Raw genomic sequence first — 13,161 nt, 5'->3', positions numbered from 1 at the left:
ATTCCATAAGATCATGTACTTAGGAAGGCATGCATCCTGCAGCTTGGGATTCCACACAGTCATGTATAGAGGGAGGCATGCATCCTGCAACTTTGGGTTCCATAAAACATACAAAGAAAGAGGCACGTATTCTGCAGCTTGGGGTTCCATAAAATATGCACAGAGGAAGGAATGCATTCTGCAGATTGGAGTTCCATAAAACATGCACACAGAGAGGAATGCATTCTGCAACTTGGGGTTCCATAAAACATGCACAGATGGAGGCATGCATCCTGCAGCTTGGGGTTCCATAAAACATGTACAGAGGGAGGAATACATTCAGCACCTTGGGATTCCATAACACATGCACAAAGGGAGGCATGCATCCTACAGCTTGGGATTCCATAAAATCATGTACAGAGGGAGGTATGCATCCAGGAGCTTGGGTTTCCATATAATATGTACAGAGGGAGGCATGCATCATGCAGCTTGCGGTTCCATAAAAGATGCCCAGAGGGAGGCATGAATCCTGCTGCTTGTGGTTCCATATAACAGGCACAGAGGGAGCAATAGATTCTGGAGCTTGGGATTCCATAAAATATGTACATAGGGAGTCATGCATCCGGCAACTTAAAATTCCATCAGATATGTAGGGAGGGAGGCATGCATCCTGCATTTTAGGGTTTCATCTAAACATGTACAGAGGAAGGCATGCATTGCGCATCTTGGGATTCTGTACAACTGGATGGGTGAGGCATGCATTCTGCAGCTGGGAACCGTGCTGTCCCTTTGACAGTTTCACTCCCCAGCGCGAACATCCAATGAAACATTCAAGGCCTGGAGCATTTAGCTACACCTGATTACTGGGTTAATACCTAGATTCATTTCCAGTAATCCACATTACTCTAAATCCTACTCTTACTTGTCATAGCTCTATGATATTTAGAGTGAAACACCTCATGCAAGCCACAGCCTTGATTTCATCATTCCACCTCTACCCTTATCTCTTCCTGTATAAGGATATAATCAGGGCCCACTTTGATAACACGAGGACAGTTAAGAAAAATACGAAGGTGCTCAATTCACTTTATTTCTAAAATATATTTATATCTAAAATAAAATCACAGTGAACGCAATGTTTTGGCACAAAATCGCTTACATATATTATCATTGATAACAGAACGGAGGACATAAGGCCTTTACAGTACAGTAAGAGAATATGACTTGAAGACCAGCTGTTGCAGGGGAAGGTGTAAACATAAACCAGAGACGAGGACAGGACAGAATGACATAGGAACGGGATGATGGAGGATGCGCTGAATTAAGGATGGAGGGCTGATGGAAAAGTTCTGCAGGGGTGTCCAAGAAGGGCAGTGAGAGAGGAAAACAGTGTGATGCAAAAGTGTTGAGTGCTGGGAAAAAGGCACCTCAGAAAGAAGGAGAGCTTTGAGGTCCCATTTAAGTAGTGGTACAGTTGGATTCAATGAACAGACCAAACATCATAAACAACACTGCCCATCGCAAGTGCTGAGAAGTGCAGTCTGGCAGAGAAGGACGCTGCTCCTGTTCATACTTGTTCCTTTGGATATCCAAAAACCTTCTAATCAGCGTGGCGGGCTCCTCTCACCTCCCATGGAGCATTCAAAAGCGAAAGTCAAGCCCATCTCGTTTGTTGACTCTTATTCGCATCCGCAGTGTTACCTTTGTTGCTCACAAGGTTTACTGCACTTAGTGGCAGAACCACGCCTCCTAAGACCAAAAGCCTTCAGCTTCACAGCTCGGCAAGAAATAAACTAAATAATAATGCACCTGCTGCGGGTAAAAAAGTTGGGAAAAAGGCACAGTCAAAACAAGGCCTGACTTTAATAAGGGCCAACAAACTGATAATCCTTTGTTGGAGCGTGGGAAAATCACAGAAGTTTGCCAACCAAGGTCTATAATTATTGCAGTAATGGGGAACAAGTGATTTCACAAAGAAGGGGTAACAACCTCTGTGTCTTCGCAAAGGGATAGTTCTATGTTGCCACCAATTTATAACAACTCGTTCTTGGATGTGGGCTACAGTTTACAACGCATATCCAATGGTTTTCCGTTACCGAGCTCTCCCATACAATGAATGATCAGGGGCTCATGCAATATTATTAGTTTGATTTGTCCAAATCACCTGATTTAGAAAATATTTCAGATGAACTATATGACTCATTCAATGACACCAACAGTACAGACAGATCTGCACCCTCGGAGGCTCTTAAGGATAGGAGCAAAATGTTTATAATTCTCAAAGCACTATACACTCTCTGTAATGATATGTCGAAAGAGCAAAAGTTGGGAAAATTGTTGATGTCATTTTAATAGCAGGTGTGATGAACCTTATAAAGCACATTCCAATGTGCTTATCACCAGTGCTAGTAACAATAACCTGATTCCTATGGTTAATGTAATACAAACTGACATCAATCAAGACGAGGTAATTGACGATGATTACTTGGATCAAGTTATGACTACACTTGATTTGTCTTCCAACATTGATCTTGAAGATGGTGCCGGCCAGAGTGAAAATTCTAACACCATTTCTTACAGTACTCGAAAAAGATCTAAGTTAAAGAGCAACAAGAAGAGAAATTGAAAAATCCCTTAAAAGTTTGGTCTAAGGCAAATGGCAACGGGTTCCCTTACAAAAAGAACTATGGATCACTGGCTATTACATCTGCCGCCAATATATCTTGTGTTTCCACATCTGATAACTTTGATTTGGTTGACATCGCTGAAAAGAAGAGGAAGCCAAAATGCGAGAGGAAAACAATTCTCAAAGAACCGATAACTGGCTACAACATCCAAAAGTGTGCTAGTTCTGTCTCTACAGTTTCAATGGTCTCTGATGAAGCTTCATTTAGCCCTGGCCAATCGAGATGACATCATTCCTGCTCAGGTCACTGGGGCAGGTGACGTAGATGGAAACTCGCTGGGAATTAAATTCCGTACCCTTACAGAAGTCCCACGTCACTGTCAAATGAAATCTAAAAAAAATCAGCACGAATTCGGGTCTGAAAGAAAATTCGAAACCACAAAAAAATGGTAAAGACAAGATCTAAGTAACCACAACATCACTAAAGATATGCACCGAAGGGCAGTGTACCAGCCAGGAGTAGTCATGGAACAAGATCAACTAATAGATTGAGGATCAAGTTGGTCCTGGTTTCCCACGGCCTTACTAAACACACAGCACTGACCCTCAAATCCTCAGGAAAATATATTTCTCAATCTTGTATCTTGGAATACTAGAGGCTTTTGACCATTCATGAGTAACTCTAAAGGTCTTAGCACATTAGTCAGTGTTGATTGTTTGCTTTGAAAGAAACTTGGATGTGCTATAGCTTAAAATTAGATGGAAATAATACTATAAAGATATGTGCCATAAAAAAGACTCTTGGTATACTCTCTAAAGGTCGTATTATAGGAGCTAAATACAGCCTGCAACTCACGGTATACTTGTCCCATTCAGCTAATCCTTATGTCTCATCTGCTGTCTTGACTCCCCCTGCAAATTCTGGGCTTACTATGGTTCTATATAACATTGCAGGAGGTTCAATGTTATTTGGTGACATGGTATGATTCTATATAACATGGCAGGAGGTTCAGTGTTATTAACATTAATATTTAGAGGCTTTTCAGGTTAGAGCTGCAAGTGCAGGGGTGCCACAAGGAGCTAGTATATCCCCTCTTCTTTTCAACCTTTTCATGAAATATCTATGTGTACTCTCAGAATCTATGGGCGTATATTTTACCAACTACGCTGATGATACACAGTTAGTGTTAGAACTGGAGGGTGATTATCAAACAGACAAGGAAAAGATCATGACCTTATACGACCTAATTGATAAATGGATGGAAGATAATTGGATGTGCTTAAATAGCAAAAAAAGTGAGCTAATGATTTTTGGCTCCAGCCAAGCGAAAGATAAGCTTGGAGCAGAATATGAGGAATTTATGGTCAAAGACTCATGTATTAAGGTAGTAAAAATGCATGGGATGATGATGGAATCCACCCTGGGCACGGAGGCTCAAACAAACTACCTCTACAAAAACAACACCTACTATATAAGGCTCCTGAGAGCTATCCCCCCGCTCCTTAGCGAGAACAACACGGCTACGATAGCCAGGGCCATTATACTGTTGTGTCTTGATTACGGCAATTCATTATTGCTGGTAGCATCCAAGAAATGCATCAAGAAATGTCAGATAATGGAAAACAACGCAGTTCGGGTTGTAAAAGGGATCAACAGAAGAGTCCATGTGATGGAGGGCAGGAGATCGCTTCATTGGCTCAGGGCTGAGGAGTGAATCCTCTTTAAATCCATGACGCTGGTTCATAGATGCTTATATGGGGCAGCCCAGTCGTACCTCAGATCCAAGTTCACCGATACATCCCTAACAGGACCTTGAGATCACAAGCACTAGGCAAGTTGCTAGTACCATTGGCAAACCGAGCCTTGGGTGCCGGGAAATCCTTTCCGGTCCAGGCTGCTCTGCAGTGGAACAACCTCCCAGTGACAATGCGAGTAGAACCGAATTACAAAATCTTCAGGAAAAACCTGAGGACTCACCTTTTTAAGTAAACTCTCGACTAAACAGTATTCCTACCAGCACTCTGACTGTCTATCCAAATCTGGTTCTGTCTCTCTGCGCCCTGATGCCTGCGGGCTGTCGGCGCATTACAAATACAAACCACAAACCACAAATACAACATCTGCATGGACATTTAGGCACTGATAGTGATTCAGTGCTTTAAATGCAGTGTTGGACATTTAGGTTAAGTCATGCATAGCTTAACATGTGTCTGTTTGAGAACCTGAGAATGTGGGCAGGTTTTTAAGAAGTGCTAACATATTAGAGGATTTGCAGTTGTAGAGCTGCCTATCAGCTATGGACTTTTAGCATGTTTTTCCTTCAAAATGTTAATTGTCACAATACGGGTATTGTATAAGAATATTTAATATTGTGTGAAGCAAATTGAATATTGAGAACTTTCCAGAAACATGTACAAGTACTGACATGTTCTGGTAGAGTGTGTGTGTGTGGTAAGTATGGGACTACATCTCAGGTGTGTGAAGTAGTCGTGGTAAGTGGGTCCTCAGGGAGAGTGTGGGTGAGGTATCGGCTGAGCGGCACTGCTCTGTAAAAAGCTGTGCATGCTTGGTAGGATGTTAAGGGACTACGTCTCCGATGTGAGGTAGTTGTTGGATGAGGGTGGGACTGCAATGTGTGTAGTTATCCACAGAGCGACACTGCTCAACAAAAAGGTGTGCTGATATGTTTCTCTACTCTCAAAGGTGTTTGAGGTAGTCATAGGAGAGTGGTTGATGTGGATAGATTTCAACCCGAGTAGAAAGTGGGGAATGCCCTCTGTGATGCTCTGGAGGTATGCCTCCCATTATAAAATGGTGTGGTGTGAGAGGTGTAGTGTGTGTGCTGGTGTTTAGCATTACATGATGTGTTCAAAGGAGGACTGTGAGATTTTGGAAGGTGCCTTCACTTTCTGTATGAGGGTAAGGACATATGGCCTCCACTTGTCTTTGGTTTCTGCAGAGGGGCTTGCTCCGCCCCATCTCTATCACCCGAGCACTTTGAGTGGTCATTGTGCAGCTGGGACCTGCATGGGTGCGTGTAAGTGTTGTGAGCTACTTGCTTGGGCATGGATGGTTTGGACCTGGTAAGGAAAGAAGATGTCTTGTGATGTGCTTGCTTGCTTGATATATGGTGAGAACTGGAAAGGAAAGGAGATATGTTATGACGTGCTTGAGATGAATGCAAGGAACAGATGATGTAAGAGAGAATGCTGTGAGAGTGTTGTAGTTTGAGTGACGATCATTTCTGCGGATACCAGAGAACGTTATGTGTAATGGTTCTACATCTAGGCAGATGAAGAGCGCTTGCCAGTGGGCTCCTATGAGACATCTTAATGTATCTTGATGCAACTACAATAAAGCAACTTACTGGAAAATAACCTGAAGTGCCTGCAGGCCTGCTTTACATCAGTTTTCCTTATATTAAGCCATTTAATTATATTGTTAAAGAAAATAACCTTCAGATGAGGTGCTTTATAATGTGCCTGCGCTTTAATTTGCTTCCTGCTCTTTCTCACACTGGAGCTTGTGTCGGCTGTGTCATTTGGAATTAGAAGCACCTCGGCGTCTATTATCATCTCCTGCTAAATTGGTAAATATTTGCATTGCAGCTTACAAGGAATGCAAAATTGAACAGATTGAAACTGACTGATTTTGTGCGCATGTGAATTCTGCCAATTCTTTGGTGGTGACAGCGGTGGCATACTATTGGCCTCATCACGAGTTGGGCTGTATTCCCGGCTGTAATACCGCCGACTGTAATAGCCCTAGCACCGACCGATCCGGTGGTATTACCACCGGATCACATGTTGGGCCTTAACAGTAAATCCCCATTCCTGATTGGGTCCATTGGATCCAATGGGGAATTTTCGGTGCTAATACTGCAGGCTAATACAGCCGGCTGTAATACAGCCGAAAACAGAGATTTTCACCTCCAGAAAAAAGCTGGAGGTAAAACAGACGATTTGCGCCCAACTCGCGATAGAGCCAGCCCTTAAATGTGGCAGTAAAACCGTTACCACTGCATTTAAGGGCTACAGCCCAACTCGTGATGAGGCCCTATATCTGGTCCAAAGTCAGATCAAATGTTCCTAGGCTGCATTAACTTTAGGTAATGTTAGAACTTGAAATAGGTCATGTGCACTTTAATAAGTTTATTGATAATACTCTATGGAATAGTCTCAGGAGGATAGCTCAGGGGCAATATGCTTGCCTTGGAAGAAAACTACATGAAACGACACAGGTTCGATCCCTGGGTCCGCACTTAGAAACCTCTGGGTATTAAGCGCATTATAAATATCCTTTCATATCAATAGAATGTTTTTAGTGATTGATGCTAATGATGATATTTATATGAAGAGGTGTCTTATTTTGATAGTTCTATTATGTTGTGTAAAAGGTTTCTTGATAAACCATAAACACTTTAAAAAAAAATATATATTTTTTTATTTTGATACAGCTGAATTTAATCAACTTTTCAAAAACAAGTAATAGTAACAAATTGAAATAAAAATACAAGAGAAAATCATTAAAATGAGTGATAAAAGAGAACCAACAATACAAAATGAATTAAGAAAGTTAACTATACAATCTCATTTCTAAGTTGTACAATTAGTTCTGTTCGCTTTAAAATTGGTTACAATGGGCCTCATTACGACCCTGGCGGTAATCGGCCGTCATTACCGCCATGGCGTAATGAGCGTTTACGCCGTGGGACGATGGCGTAAAGAGCGCCACATCACGACCCATCGCGCACGAGCATTACGCCATGGCGGTAATGCAATTAACGCCATGGCGGAAAAGGCCCCTACCGGCATCGCTAAGCGAGCAAGGTGCCCTCCCGCCAGCGTAAGTAGCGGCCACCGTAATTTACGGCCACCGTAATTAGCGGCGGCCGTAAAAGGCCAAACCGGAAATAGCGTCATCGCGCCGGAACGGGAAGCAGCCCGTCGGCCATCTTTAAAAACACAATCCATCGCCATCCTACCAAACAACACCAGACCCAACCCTGACACCTGTCCCAACCAAACACCCACCCATCCAAGTTCCCGAAAATGCCAAAATCCGTGAAAAAGGCATGTGACCGCCAGCGCCAGGAGCGATTCAGCCGGGAGGAACTCTGCATGCTAGCGGAGACCCTGCAGGACAATGCAGGTGTTGTTTTCTCCCCTGAAATGACCAGGACAGCAATCGGGAAGAAGAAGGCCATCTGGGCCCTGGTGGCTGAGCGCGTCAGCGCGGTGGGGACCGTACCCCGCACCCCACAGCAGTGCCGGAAGCGCTGGGATGACCTGCGCATACGGGTCAGAGCCGTCATCTCGGCAAACCGCAACCTTGCCCAGGGAACCGGTGGAGGGTCGGAATCCCCCCTGAAACTCCAACCGTGGGAGGAGATCTGTGCTACCACCATCGGCATGGAATCCATCGAAGGCGTTGGAGGGATGGAAAGGGGAGCCCCGACATCAGGCGATGAAGGTAGGTGCCTCATACAAGACATGCCATAGTCACAGCAGTCCAATCATGTGTAGCACAAGGTTGCCCTAGAGTGTAAATGCAACACAAATCAATACTGCCCATAGCCACATGCGAGCACCACCCTGCATACACTGCTGGCACCCGCATACCTGCATCCACATACCACACTAAAAGGAGACAACCTGCATGGCACTGCCTGAAATCTGCCTCATCCACTGGCCAAAATAATGTCAACCATTGTCATTCAAAAGTCCGTAGACCCATCAATAACGCCCTCCCACCTTTGCTCCACCACAGGCACAGAATCACACCCAGAGGACCAGGACACCCCTGCGCCGAAGAGAGCGAAGTCCAACAACAACCTCCCTGCACCCTCAACCTCAGCTGCAGTGAGGCAGACCCCACGACAAGCAGGTCCCACTGCAGGCATACCGGAGGTCCCACCGGCAAGCACCCCTGTTGGCAGCAGGCCAGCAGCAGCTGCTCCACCTCCACCGACATTGCCTGCCACAGAAGGCAGGGGGTCAGCGGCCAGCAGCAACATCGGGGAGACAGCTGCAACAGCTGCATGTTCTGACTCGGACATGGAGCAGGAGGTCAGAAGCCCCACTGACCAACTACATTCCCCCTGTTTCTCAGACGCCAGCCCCCATGAGGGCGGCACACAGGGGCACACTGAGGCAGAGGAGTGGCCTTCCACCCCATGCCCTGTCCACACTCCACAGGAGGGGACCAGCCCCTCCATCACTCCACCTGCACTGGCCATGGGCCAGCACGGCCAGCCGTCCCTCGAGGACATCACTCAACGGCAGCATCAACTGTCCGCAATGCTGGATGAGCATGCCGCGGAATGTGTGGGGGCTAGGTTTAGCATTGAACAGGCCACGGAGACACTAAGGGCGGAAGTGGCGCAGAGCACTGCCACCCTGAGGGATGCCATGCAGGCCATGTCCAGGGACATCTGTGCCGAACTTGCGGGCTTGCGTCGTGCGGTCACTGACCTCACCCACACAGTACAGGAGCTGCATGCACAGGGGCAGCCAGGGACATCCTCCACTGCCAGTTCTGCGCAGAGCAGCCCCGTGCGCCGTTCCGGACGCAACCTGCGCTCCACAGCCAGGGGTGCCCCGGGGGCCGGGAGAGGGGGCTTGTGACGGCCTGTGGACACTGTCACAGGCATCTGTTGACAGCTACATGGGGTGTGTTGGGGTGTGCAGGGGGGAGGTGGGAGGTGGGAGGGGGTGTGTTGGGGTGTGCAGGGGGGAGGTGGGAGGTGGGAGGGGGTGTGTTGGGGTGTGCAGGGGGGAGGTGGGAGGTGGGAGGGGGTGTGTTGGGGTGTGCAGGGGGGAGGTGGGAGGGGGTGTGACACGACAGTTCATAGTTCCAATACACTTTTTTCTTTCAAAAAAAGAAATGTGTGGACATTTTCATTGCGTATGTGTGCTTTATTGGTGTACAGTCCACAGTGTGCATGTCCCAGAGACACACAGTGCCCCAAGTGCAGTCTCCATGCGATAAACACCAGCCGTGTGTGCTAGAAGCAGTGGTCGATGATACTTTGGCGCATGGCACGCCCCTCCTGTGCATCGCCTCCTCCATGTGGTGGCGCCCCATCTGCACCCTCCTCATCCTCATCGTCAGGTGGTTGCAGTTCTGCGTCAGGGGGCAGGGGCACATTCCGTCTGACGCACATATTGTGCAGCATGACACATGCCATGACGATCTTTGCCACCTTCTCATGGCCATACAGGAGTGCCCCACCAGACCTGCTGAGGCTTCGGAACCGTGCCTTCAGGAGGCCAAATGTCTGCTCTATGACCACACGAGTACGTGTATGTGCACGGTTGAAGTCCTCCTCGTGCTGGTTCTGCGGGTTCCGGACTGGCGTGAGGAGCCACCTCTTCAGGGGATAGGCTGCATCACCTGTATGTAGGCGAGAATGTATGTGTCAGTCATGTTGTCTGATCAGGAACATGATGTTCCACCATGGCTGGCATGGAACTGTTACCTTGGCTCACTTCTACATGCACTAATTGATTCACACTATGCAACCAGTATATGCTCATTGCTGCCATGGCCTGTTTTGCATGCCATCACCCTATGTATGCAGAGGGGTTTTGTGCATTGTGAGTGCCCTTCCTCTGTATCCGTTCTCTGTGTTACTCACAGCCAGGTGGAGTATGCAACATCCCCCCCCCCTTTCTGCCAGGTGGAGTATGCATCATCCCCCCCCCTTTCTGCCAGGTGGAGTATGCATCATCCCCCCCCCCTTTCTGCCAGGTGGAGTATGCATCACCCCCCCCCCTTTCTGCCAGGTGGAGTATGCATCACCCCCCCCCCCTTTCTGCCAGGTGGAGTATGCATCATTCCCCCCCCCCTTTCTGCCAGGTGGAGTATGCACTGGTACGTCATTCCCATGCCCACTTCCATGACATTGCACTCACCGAGTAGCCAGGATCTTGGGCCTGCATGTCGCTCCATGTAGCGTGGTATTGTGGAGTTCCTCAGGACCATGGAATCATGGGTTGATCCGGGGAATCGGGCACAACAATGTGTGATGATCTTGTTGGAGTCACAGACCATTTGCACGTTGATAGAGTGGAACTGTTTCCGGTTGCGGTACGGTACCTCCATGGCACGTGGAACCACCAATTCCACATGGGTGCAGTCAATGGCACCAATGCAACCGGGTATGCTGGCTAGTGCATGGAAACCCACTTTGGTGTTTGCAATCTCCTGGGCAGTCCGTGGTAATGAGATGTGGTCGTCTGTGTGCTTGAGGAGGGCATCGAGCACTTGGATGAGTGTTCGTGAGAATAATGGTTGTGAAATGCCATGCAGGTGCCCCACTGTGTGCTGGTAGGTGCCTGTGGCCAGGAAGTGGAGTACAGCCACTACCTTCAGTAGGGGGGGGATGGCGGTTGGACTTTCTATCATGCTGACGATGTCGTCGTGTGTCATGTCTACGATGGCGGTGATGGTGTCCCGGTCCAAACGGTACAGGGTGTGGATCTGCTCAGCAGTGAGGTTGTTTGGATTGGCTCTGATGCGTGGGATTGGGGGCTGCCTGCGTGGTGGCACTGGCTGTGCTGGTGGGGCTTGCTGGGCCTGCCTTGCCCTCCTTCTCCTCCTGCGTCTCCTCTGTGCTGCCTGTTGTTGTTGTTGTTGCTGTTGTAGTAGCACATGCATTGCTATCAGGTCCTCCAGCCCCAACATTGCTAGTCGTATTGGCATCATTGTGGAGTGTGACTGGGTGTGGGTAGGGGTGGGGTGTGCTCTTTTTGTACTCCCCTGAGTCTGTATTGCCTTCACCTGTGCTGTTTCTGTGCACCTGTGGCAGCTGCATTCACTTGAATTGGCCCTTTACGGTTGGTTCGCGATGGCGTTATTTGCACCATGGCGGTAAGGTACTTAGCGGCCTCGGTGATGGCGTTAGGTGCATGTCCGCTTGGGTCGGCATTTGCGTACCTTTCCGCCATGGCGCTAAGTACGGTGTGGGCGGTCGCGTGCGCGCACCCTTAGCGCAGTTAGCGGCAGCGTTAACTACGATGCCGCTATTGGCATCGTAGTTTACGGTCAGGAGTCATGATCGGACCTGGCGGAAAACGATGGCAGTAACCATTTACCGCCATCGTTTTTCACTTACCGCCAGGGTCGTAATGAGGCCCAATGAATGATTACATATTGATTTCAGAAGGTAAAATTGCATCAAGGAAATGAACTATTGCTTTAATAATAGAGAACTTAGTTCCAGGTAAAAGTAAGTTCCAAATCTGATTTTCATCATATTGTTTATACAGATTTAGTACATGAGCAAAATGTTTGGTTCGTAACTCTTGAAGATTGATACAGGAGGTAATTAGATGTTGCAAGGTCTCCTATTCTGTAGACTGCTCGCAAAAGCGACAATAATTCAAATTATGAGGAATCATATGCCGCCTTGTGAGCACTTCTCTAGTTAAATACAGATTTAATCTAAAACGTAGGAAGTTATTTCTTATAGCTGGTGCAGGACATTTCAACAAATAGTTCGCCACTTGGCCGAGCTTTTTATGACCAAAGTTATCTCTAGTCAAATCTTTGAATTTCAGACAGATTTCAGAATTTAGTATCCAGGCATAACGATTAAACTTGATTTAGGCCTGTGCTGGTCTTTCAAGCAAGAGCGTCATAGTTATGTCCGCGTCAGACAAAATGGTCAATACCTGGTTTCGCCATCTGAGTGGGAAGGGATGTTTCGATTTAGTTAGGTGGTGAGCCACCGTACTCAAAATGTTATTACTTTCCAACCCCAATAAACATTTGCGAAAAAAAGCACACATTCGCCACTTGACTCTGGATGCTAGCGAGTTCAATCCCAACTCAAACCGTAAAATAGGCATGGGTGTACAATTTGGAAGATGTAATACTTTTCTCCAGTAACAGGCTTCTAGTTTGTTCCACATTTCATCACTAGGGTGCAACTTCGATTCCGCCGCATAGATCAGCATTGGTACTACCTTTTGTTCATAAAAAAGTAGGATTTGCTTCAGCGTGAATTTGCCATATTTATAATGCAAAATTTTAGCTTGCGAGATCAAATTTGAGAGTTTGACCTGCAAGTTAGTCTGATACAGATAGTCAATTCTTGTATTCGGGACCATAAGCCCCAAATATTTATACTCCGTTACAGTTTTCAATAGCACACCGCAAATCGACCATGGGTAATTAAATGTTTTGTTTTTGCGATGTGGTTTACAAATCATAATTTGTGATTTGTCAAAGTTCACAGTTAAACGATTATTCTTTACATAGGTCGTGAGGGCACCCAGTAAATTTTGGAGACCACTAGGGGTCTGGGAAATTAAAACCAGGTCGTCAGCGTACAAAAGCCACGCTATGCGCTGTCCCCCCAGCTCAGGAGCATCAGATATGACTTGCCTAAAAGATTTGCCCATGTCTAAAATAAATAAATTAAACAAGAAGGATGCCAAAATACAGCCTTGCTTAAGACCCATATATGTATTAAACGGTGAGGATAAAAGCCCTTCCATAGTTAATCTAATGCGCATAGTAGTGTCGGTATGGAGATGAATTATCAAGG

The sequence above is a fragment of the Ambystoma mexicanum genome, chromosome 4q (genome assembly GCF_040938575.1).
Source record: "Ambystoma mexicanum isolate Mex_15411 chromosome 4q, UKY_AmexF1_1, whole genome shotgun sequence".
NCBI lineage: Eukaryota > Metazoa > Chordata > Amphibia > Caudata > Ambystomatidae > Ambystoma > Ambystoma mexicanum.
The sequence above is the reverse complement of the archived record's forward strand: the minus strand, read 5'-3'. Positions refer to the sequence as shown.